This window comes from Balaenoptera acutorostrata, chromosome 2 (genome assembly GCF_949987535.1).
Source record: "Balaenoptera acutorostrata chromosome 2, mBalAcu1.1, whole genome shotgun sequence".
Taxonomy (NCBI): domain Eukaryota; kingdom Metazoa; phylum Chordata; class Mammalia; order Artiodactyla; family Balaenopteridae; genus Balaenoptera; species Balaenoptera acutorostrata.
Window position 1 is genome coordinate 56,291,987 of NC_080065.1, and position 10,171 is coordinate 56,302,157.

Sequence of the window (10,171 nt, forward strand, 5' to 3'; positions counted from 1 at the left end):
TCCCTTGATCATTATGTAGTGTCCTTCTTTGTCTCTTGTAATAGTCTTCATTTTAAAGTCTATCTTGTCTGATATGAGAATTGCTACTCCAGCGTTCTTTTGATTTCCATTTTCATGGAATATCTTTTTCCATCCCCTCACTTTCAGTCTGTATGTGTCCCTAGGTCTGAAGTGCGTCTCTTGTAGACAGTATATATACGTGTCTTGCTTTTGCATCCATTCAGCCAGTCTATGTCTTTTGGTGGGAGCATTTAATCCATTTACATTTAAGGTAATTATCGACATGTATGTTCCTATTACCATTTTCTTAATTGTTTTGGGTTTGTTATTGTAGTTCTTTTCCTTCTCTTGTGTTTCCTGCCTAGAGAAGTTCCTTTAGCATTTGTTGTAAAGCTGGTTTGGTGGTGCTGAATTCTCTTAGCTTTTGCTTGTCTTTAAAGCTTTTAATTTCTCGGTCAAATCTGAATGAGATCCTTGCTGGGTAGAGTAATCTTGGTTGTAGGTTTTTCCCTTTCATCACTTTAAATATGCCTTGTCACCCCCTTCTAGCTTGCATAGTTTCTGCTGAAGGATCAGCTGTTAACCTTATGGGGATTAATTTATGGGGATTCCCTTGTCTGTTATTTGTTGTTTTTCCCTTGCTGCTTTTAATATTTTTTCTTTGTATTTAACTTTTGATAGTTTGATTAATATGTGTCTTGGCGTGTTTCTCCTTGGATTTATCCTGTATGGGACTCTCTGCACTTCCTGGACTCGATTGACTATTTAATTTCCCATATTAGGGAAGTTTTCAACTATAATCTCTTCAAATATTTTCTCAGTCCCTTTCTTTTTCTCTTCTTCTTCTGGGACCCCTGTAATTCGAATATTGGTGTGTTTAGTGTTGTCCCAGAGGTCTCTGAGACTGTTCTCAATTCTTTTCATTCTTTTTTCTTTATTCTGCTGTGTGGCAGTTATTTCCACTATTTTATCCTCCAGGTCACTTATCCGTTCTTCTGCCTCAGTTATTCTGCTATCGATTCCTTCTAGAGAAGTATTAATTTCATTTATTGTGCTGTTCATCATTGTTTGTTTGCTCTTTATTTCTTCTAAGTCCTTGTTAAACGTTTCTTGTATTTTCTCCATTCTATTTCCAAGATTTTGGATCATCTTTACCGCCATTACTCTGAATTCTTTTTCAGGTAGACTGCCTATTTACTCTTCATTTGTTAGGTCTGAAGGGTTTTTACCTTGCTCCTTCATCTGCTGTGTGTTTCTCTGTCTTCTCATTTTGCTTAACTTACTGTGTTTGGGGTCTCCTTTTTGCAGGCTGCAGGTTCATAGTTCCTGTTGTTTTTGCTGTCTGCCCCCAGTGGGTAAGGTTGGTTCAGTGGTTTGTGTAGGTTTCCTGGTGGAGGGGACTAGTGCCTGTTTTCTGGTGGTTGAGGCTAGATCTTGTCTTTCTGGTGGGCAGGGCTGTTTCCGGTTGTGTGTTTTGGGGTGTGTGACTTTATTATGATTTTAGGCAGCCTCTCTGCAAATGAGTGGTGTTGTGTTCCTGTCTTGCTAGTTGTTTGGCATAGGGTGTCCAGCACTGTAGCTTGCTGGTCGTTGAGTGGAGCTGGGTCTTAGCGTTGAGATGGAGATCTCTGGGATGGCTTTCACCGTTTGATATTAAGTGGAGCTGGGAGGTCTCTGGTGGACCAATGTCCTGAACTCAGCTCTCCGACCTCAGAGGCAGAGGTCTGACACTGGCTGGAGCACCAAGACCCTGTCAGCCACATGGCTCAGAATAAAAGGAAGAAAAAAAGAAAGAAAGAAAGAATAAAATAAAATGAAATAAGGTTATTAAAATAAAAAATATAAAAAATTATTAAAAATTTTAAAAATTTAAAAATCATTAAAAAAAAGAAAAGAAAGAAAGAGCAGCCAAACCAATAAACAAATCCACCAATGATAACAAGCAGTAAAAACTATGCTAAAAAAAATTGAAAAAAAAAAAAACAGACAGAACCCTAGGACAGATGGTAAATGCAAACCTATACAGACAAAATCACACAAAGAAGCATACTCATACACACTCACAAAAAAAGAAAAAGGAAAAAAAAATGTATATTAAAAAAAGGAACAGAGTAACCAAATCAATAAACAAATCTATCAATGATAAAAAACTCTAAATACTAAACAAAGATAAACATGAAATCAGAAACCAGTTAGGTGCAGAAAGCAAACCCCAAGTCCACAGTTGCTCCCAAAGTCCACCGCCTCAATTTTGGGATGATTCGTTGTCTTTTCATGTATACCAGAGATGCAGGGTACATCAAGTTGATTGTGGAGATTTAATCTGCTACTCCTGAAGCTGCTGGGAGAGATTTCCCTTTCTCTTCTTTGTTTGCACAGCTCCTGGGTTTCAGCTTTGGATTTGGACCTGCCTCTGCGTGTAGGTCGCCTGAGGGCATCTGTTCTTCGCTCTGACACGACGGGATTAAAGGAGCAGCTGCTTCGGGGGCTCTGGCTCACTCAGGCCGGGGGGATGGAGGGGTACAGAATGAGGGGTGAGCCTGCGGTGGCAGAGGCCAGCATGACATTGCAACAGCGTGAGGTGTGCCGTGTGTTCTCCCAGGGAAGTTGTCCCTGGATCACGGGACCCTGGCAGTGGTGAGCTGCACAGTATCCTGGGAGAGGAAGTGTGGAGAGTGACCTGTGCTCGCACACAGGCTTCTCGGTGGCTGCAGCAGCAGCCTTAGCGTCTCATTCCCGTCTCTGGTGTCCTTGCTGATAGCTGTGGCTCACGCCCGTCTCTGGAGCTCGTTTAGGTGGTGCTCTGAATCCCCTCTCTTCGCGCACCCTGAAACAATGTTCTCTTGCCTCTTAGGCAGGTCTAGACTTCTTCCTGGACTCCCTCTCTGCTAGCTGAGGCACACTAGCCCCCTTCAGGCTGTGTTCATGCAGCCAATCCCAGTCCTCTCCTTGGGATCCAACCTCCGAAACGCGAGCCTCAGCTCCCAGCCCCAACCCGCCCCGGCGGGTGAGCAGACAAGCCTCTCAGGCTGGTGAGTGCTGGTTGGCACTAATCATCTGTGCGGGAATCTCTCCACTTTGCCCTCTGCACCCCTGTTGCTGCGCTCTCCTCTGTGGCTCTGAAGCTTCCCGCCCCCCCCCCGCCACCTGCCGTCTCTGCCAGTGAAGGGGCTTCCTAGTGTGGAAACTTTTCCTCCTTCACAGCTCCCTCCCAGTGGTGCAGGTCCTGTCCCTATTCTTTTGTCTTTGTTTTTTCTTTATTTCTTTTGCCCTACCCAGGTACATGGGGAGTTTCTTGCCTTTTGGGAAGTATGAGGTCTTTTGCCAGCATTCAGTAGGTGTTCTGTAGGAGTTGTTCCACATGTAGATGTATTTCTGATGCGTTTGTGGGGAGGAAGGTGATGTCCACATCTCACTCCTCCACCATCTTGAAGGCTTCCCCCTGGCTAATGTTTTTACTAATGGTTGAGCATCTTTTCATATGCTTATTGGCCATTTGTATGTCTTCTTTGAAAATATGTCTGCTCAAGTCCTTTGCCCATTTTTAGGTTGGGTTGTCTTTGTATTTTTGAGTTATAAGAGCGCTTTTTGTTTCCTGGATACAAGTCCACTATCAGATAGATGATTTGCAAATATTTTCTCTGATTCTGTGTGTTGTCTTTTGCTTTCTTGGTGAAGAATGCACAAAAGTTTTAAATTCTGATGAAGTCTCATTTACCTATTTTTTCTTTTGTTGCTTGTGCTTTTGGTGTCATATCTAAGAAACCATTGCTTAATCCAAGGTCACAAAGACTTGTCCCTATATTTTCTTCTAATTATTCTATAGTTTTAGCTCTTACATTTAGTCTCTGATTTTCTTTTTCTTTTGTTTTTCTTCATTTTTAAAATTTTTATTGAGTATAGTTGCTTTATTCTGTTGTTAGTTTCTGCTGTACAGCAAAATGAATCAGATATGTATACATATATCCACCCTTTTTTAGATTTCCTTCCAGTGTAGATCACAACAGATCATTGAGTAGAGTTCCCTGTGCTAAACAGTAGGTTCTCATTAGTTATTAATTTTATACATAGTAGTATATATATATCAATCCCAATCTCCCAATTCTTGCCCCCCTTCCCCGCTTAGTAACCATAAGACTGTTCTCTACATCTGTGACTCTATTTCTGCGTAGCCAGTAAGTTCATCTGTACCATTTTTTTAGATTCCACATAGAAGCAATATTATATGATATTTGTTTTTCTCGTTCTGACTTACTTCACCCTCTATGACAGTCTCTAGGTCCATCCACATCTCTGCAAATGGCACTATTTCATTCCCTGTTATGGCTGAGTAATATTGCATTGTATTTATGTACCACATCTTCTTTATCTGTTCCTCTGTCGATGGACATTTGGGTTGCTTCCATGTCCTGGCTATTGTAAATAGTGCTGCAAAGAACAGTGGGGTGCATGCTGCTTTTGAATTATGGTTTTCTCAAGATATATGCCTCGGAGTGGGATTGGTGGGTCATATATTAGCTCTATCTTTAGTTTTTTTTGTTAACATCTTAATTGGAGTATGATTGCTTTACACTGTTGTATTAGTTTCTGCTGAATAACAAAGTGAATCAACTATATGTTTACATATATCCCCATGTCCCCTCCCTCTTGTGTCTCCCTCCCACCCTCCCTATCCCACCCCTCTAGGTGGTCACAAAGCACCAAGCTGATGTACCTGTGCTATGTGGCTGCTTCCCACTAGCTATCTATTTTACATTTGGTAGTGTATATATATCAATGTCACTCTCTCACTTCTTCATAGCTTACCCTTCCCCCTCCCTGTGTCCTCAAGTCCATTATCTACATCTGCATCTTTATTCCTGTCCTGACCCAAGGTTCTTCAGAACCATTTTTTTTTTTAGATTCTGTATATATGTGTTAGCATATGGTATTTGTTCTTCTCTTTCTGACTTACTTCACTCTGTATGACAGGTTTTGGGTCCATCCACATCACTACAAATAACTCAATTTCGTTTCTTTTTATGGCACAGTAATATTCCATTGTATATATGTGCCACATCTTCCATTCATCTGTTAATGGACACTTAGGTTGCTTCCATGTCCTGGCTATTGTAAACAGAGCTGCAATGAACATTGTGGTACATGACTCTTTTTGAATTATGGTTTTCTCAGGGTGTATGCCCAGTAGTGGAATTGTTGGGTCACATGGTAGTTCTATTTTTAGTTTTTTAAGGAACCTCCATACTGTTCTCTATAGTGGCTGTACCAATTTATATTCCCACCAACAGTGTAGGAGGGTTCCCTTTTCTCCACACCCTCTCCAGCATTTATTGTTTGTAGATTTTTTGATGATGGCCATTCCGACCAGTGTGAGGTGATACCTCATTGTAGTTTTGATTTGCATTTCTCTAATAATTAGTGATGATGAGCATCTTTTCATGTGCTTTTTGGCTATCTATATGTCTTATTTGGAGAAATGTCTATTTAGATCTTCTGCCCATTTTTAAATTTTATTTTATTTATTTTTGGCTGCATTGGGTCTTTGCTGCTGCACGCGTGCTTTCTCTAGTTGTGGCGAGTGGGGACTACTCTTCATTGCAGTATGTGGGCTTCTCATTGAGGTGGCTTCTCTTGTTGCAGAGCACTGTCTCTAGGCAGGCAGGCTTCAGTAGTTGTGGCACATGGGCTCAGTAGTTGTGGCTCGCAGGCTCTATAGTGCTGGCTCAATAGTTGTGACTCACGGGCTTAGTTACTCTGCGGCATGTGAGATCTTCCCAGTCCAGGGCTCGAACCCTTGTCCCCTGCATTGGCAGGCGGATTCTTATCCACTGTGCCACCAGAGAAGTCCCCTACTGCCCTTTTTTTGATTGGGTTTTTTTTTTGATATTGAGCTATATGAGCTGTTTGTATATTTTGGAGATTAATCCCTTGTCAGGTGCTTCCCTTGCAAATATTTTCTCCCATTCTAAGGGCTGTCTTTTTGTTTTGTTTATGGTTTCCTTTTGCTGTGCAAAAGCATTTAGGTTTAATTAGATCCTGTTTGTTTATTTTTGTTTTTATTTTCATTACTCTAGGAGGTGGATCAAAAAAGATCTTGCTATGATTTCTGTCAAAGAGTGTTCTGCCTATGTTTTCCTCTAAGAGTTTTATAGTGTCCAGCCTTACATTTAGGTCTTTAATCCATTTTGAGTTTTTTTGTGTGTGTATGGTGTTAGGGAGTGTTCTAATTTCATTCTTTTACATGTAGCTGTCCAGTTTTCCCAGCGCCTTTTATTGAAGAGACTGTCTTTTCTCCATTGTTCACCCTTGCCTCCTTTGTCATTGATTGGGTTACCATAGGTGCATGGGTTTATCTCTGGGCCTTCTATCCTGTTCCATAGATCTATATATCTGTTTTTGTGCCAGTACCATACTGTCTTGATTACTGTAGCTTTGTAGTATAGTCGGAAATCAGGAAGCCTGATTCCTCCAGCTTCATTTTTCTTTCTCAAGATTGTTTTTGCTATTCAAGGTCTTTTGTGTTTCCATACAAATTGTAGAATTTTTTGTTCTAATTCTGTGAAAAATGCCATTCGTAATTTTATATGGATTGCATTGAATCTGTAGATTGCTTTGGGTTGTATATTCATTTTCACAATATTGATTCTTCCGATCCAGGAACATGGTATATCTCTCCATCTGTTAGTGTCATCTTTGATTTCTTTCATCAATATCTTATAGTTTTCTGCATACAGGTCTTTTGCCTCCTTAGGTAGGTTCATTCCTAGGTATTTTATTCTTTTTTGTGGCGATAGTAAATGGGATTGTTTCCTTAATTTGTCTTTCTGATCTTTCATTGTTAGTGTATAGGAGTGCAAGAGATTTTTGTGCATTAATTTTGTATCCTGCAACTTTACCCAAATCATTGATGAGCTCTAGTAGTTTTCTGGTAGCATCTTTAGGATTTTCTTTGTATAGTATCATGTCATCTGCAAACAGTGACAGCTTTACTTCTTCTTTTCTGATTTGGATTCCTTTTATTTCTTTTTCTTCTCTGATTGCTGTGGCTAAAACTTCCAAAACTATGTTGAATAATAGTGGTGAGAGTGGGAAACCTTGCCTTGTTCCTGATCTTAGTGGAAATGGTTTCAGTTTTGCACCACTGAGAACAATGTTGGCTGTGAGTTTGTCATATATGGCCTTTATTATGTTGAGGTAAGTTCCCTCTATGCCTACTTTCTGGAGGGTTTTTATCATAAATGGGTGTTGAATTTTGTCAGAAGCTTTTTCTGCATCTATTGAGCTGATCATATGGTTTTTCTCCTTCAATTTGTTAATATGATGTATCACATTGATTGATTTGCGTATATTGAAGAATCCTTGCATTCCTGGGATAAATCCTACTTGATCATGGTGTATGATCCTTTTAATGTGTTGCTGGATTCTGTTTGATAGTATTTTGTTGAGGATTTTTGCACCTACGTTCATCAGTGATATTGGCCTGTAATTTTCTTTTTGTGATATCTTTGTCTGGTTTTGGTATCAGGGTGATGGTGGCCTCATAGCATGAGCTTGGGAGTGTTCCTTCCTCTGTGATTTTTTGGAAGAGTTTGAGAAGGATAGGTGTTAGCTCTTCTCTAAATGTTTGATAGAATTTACCTGTGAAACCTTCTGGTCCTGGGCTTTTGTTTGTTGGAAGAGTTTTAATCACAGTTTCAATTTCATTACTTGGGATTGGTCTGTTCATATTTTCTATTTCTTCCTGGTTCAGTCTTGGAAGGTTGTGCATTTCTAAGAATTTGTCCATTTCTTCAAGGTTGTCCATTTTATTGGCATATAGTTGCATGTAGTATTCTCTTATGATCCTTTGTATTTCTGCGGTGTCAGTTGTAACTTCTCCTTTTTCATTTCTAATTTTATTGATTTGAGTCCTCTCCCTTTTTTTCTTCATAAGTCTGGTTAAAGGTTTATCAATTTTGTTTATCTTCTCAAAGAACCTGCTTTTAGTTTCATTGATCTTTGCTATTGTTTTCTTTGTTTCTATTTCATTCATGTCTGTTTTGATCCTTATGATTTCCTTCCTTCTAGTAACTTTGGGTTTTGTTTGTTCTTCTTTCTCTAGTTGCTTTGGTTGTAAGGTTAGGTTGTTTATTTGAGTTTTTTCTTGTTTCTTGAGGTGAGATTTTATTGCTATAAACTTCCTTCTTAGAACTGCTTTTGCTACATCCCATAGGTTTTGGGTCATCTAGTCTCTGATTTTCCATTAATTTTTGTATATGGTGTGAAATAGGGATCCATCTTCATTCCTCCACATGAATGTCCAGTTGTCCCAGCACCATTTGTTGAAAAGACTCTTTTCCCCCATTGAATTGTCTGTCACATTACAAAAAATTAATTGGACTTTTACATAATTGAACTTTTACATCTATTCCATTTATCTATATGTCTGTCCTTATGCCAGTACCACACTATCTTAATTACTGCAGCTCTAGTAAGTTTTGAAATTGGGAAGCATGAGTCTTCCTACTTTGTCCTTATTTTTCAAGATCGATTTGGTTTTTCTAGGGCCTTGCATTTACACATGAATTTTATCATCAGCATGTCAATTTCTGCAAAAAAGACAACTGAGATTTTTGACAAGGATTGCACTCAATTTGTAGATCAGTTTAGGTAGTATTGCCCTCTTAATAGTATTAAGTCTTTAGTTTCATGAAATGGGATACCTTTCCATTTTTTTAGGTCTTCTTTAACTCTTTCAACATTGTTTTGTACTTTTTAGTGTACAAATGTTGTACTTCTATTGTTAAGTTTATTTCTAAGTATTTTATTCATTTTGATGCTATATAACTGTAATTGTGACTTTAATTTCATTTTTGGATTGTTCACTGCTAATGTATAGAAATACAGTTGATTTTTGAATATCAATGTTTAACACTGAAACCTTGCTGAACTTGTTTATTAGTTCTAATAGTGTTTCTGGTGGATTTTTTAGGATTTTCTGTCTATAAGATCATGTCATCTGCAAATAGAAATAGATCTACTTCTTCCTTTCCAAGCTGGATGCCTTTTATTTCTTTTTATTGCCTGATTTCCCTGGCTCATTGAGTATTTTAAATCCAATTTAAGAAGAGTCAGGAGAATTTGGAATTTGTTTTGTCAGAAGAGAAAAAGTTCAGTAGGGCGAGGCCAAGTATGTCTAGGAATCCAGTATCTTGCAAATAAATCCATTTGTTGGTGTTCTTTTTTCTTCATTCCCAATTAAGCCATCTCTCTTCTCTGATTCCTCTATTTAGAAAGGAATATGTATTCGAGGCAGAGTACTTTTTTTTTCTTTAAAAAACTGTGTTCGTTGACATTACCCAGTGTCCCAGCAAGCAGCATTCATCCAGTTCTCTTTCACCCCAGTCTCCTGTCTTATCTTAAACCACCATACTGAAAACAAAGGTTGGGAAAATGAAAATTTTAAACAATAGAAAGCAAACAAATAACCGACTTAGGTTACTTTTCATTTTTATACCTAGACTGGCATCCCCACGCCACCAGATTAATGACTATCAGTTTTTCTTTCCTGGCTTCTTTACTCTGGCTTGGGATATCTGATTTTTAAAAAAATATTCCCATCTATGTCAATGTTGGAAATAAATGTCCCAACTTAGAGGCTATGTTTATCATTTGGCCTTTGCTGCACATGTTTTATTTAGCCTCCTTATTACCTGGCCAATGCAGAGAATTTAAACATAAATCTAATTTTAATTTTCTCCCAGTAAAAACTGAAAAATATGTCTAATTATAAGAATGCTACAGACTACAATGGGAGAAATATTCAATTCCTACTAATAACCTTGAAATGTCTGAAATCATGTGTTATTTTTGGAATTACTATATTGCTCTTTGAGCTGGTAGGGCTATTTTTCAGGGAAGCAAGTGTAAAGCAATGAAAAAAATAGTGTGTTCTGAGCCCCATCCTGGGTTCGGGTTCTGGTTCTTCTTCTGAAGTTAAGTCACTTGAGATCTCTCAGCCTGAAATGAAGGGATTGGACTAAGGAATTTCTGCAAGCTCTGCTATACTATGATCCTGTGAATGGGAAGTGCTATTTGCAAGCCAAGTACCATGTCATTGCAAGAGCTACGTAAGTTCAGAAAGCACATTGCACATGCAGCGAAATCACAGCTGTTGGGGCAACAGAGCCTC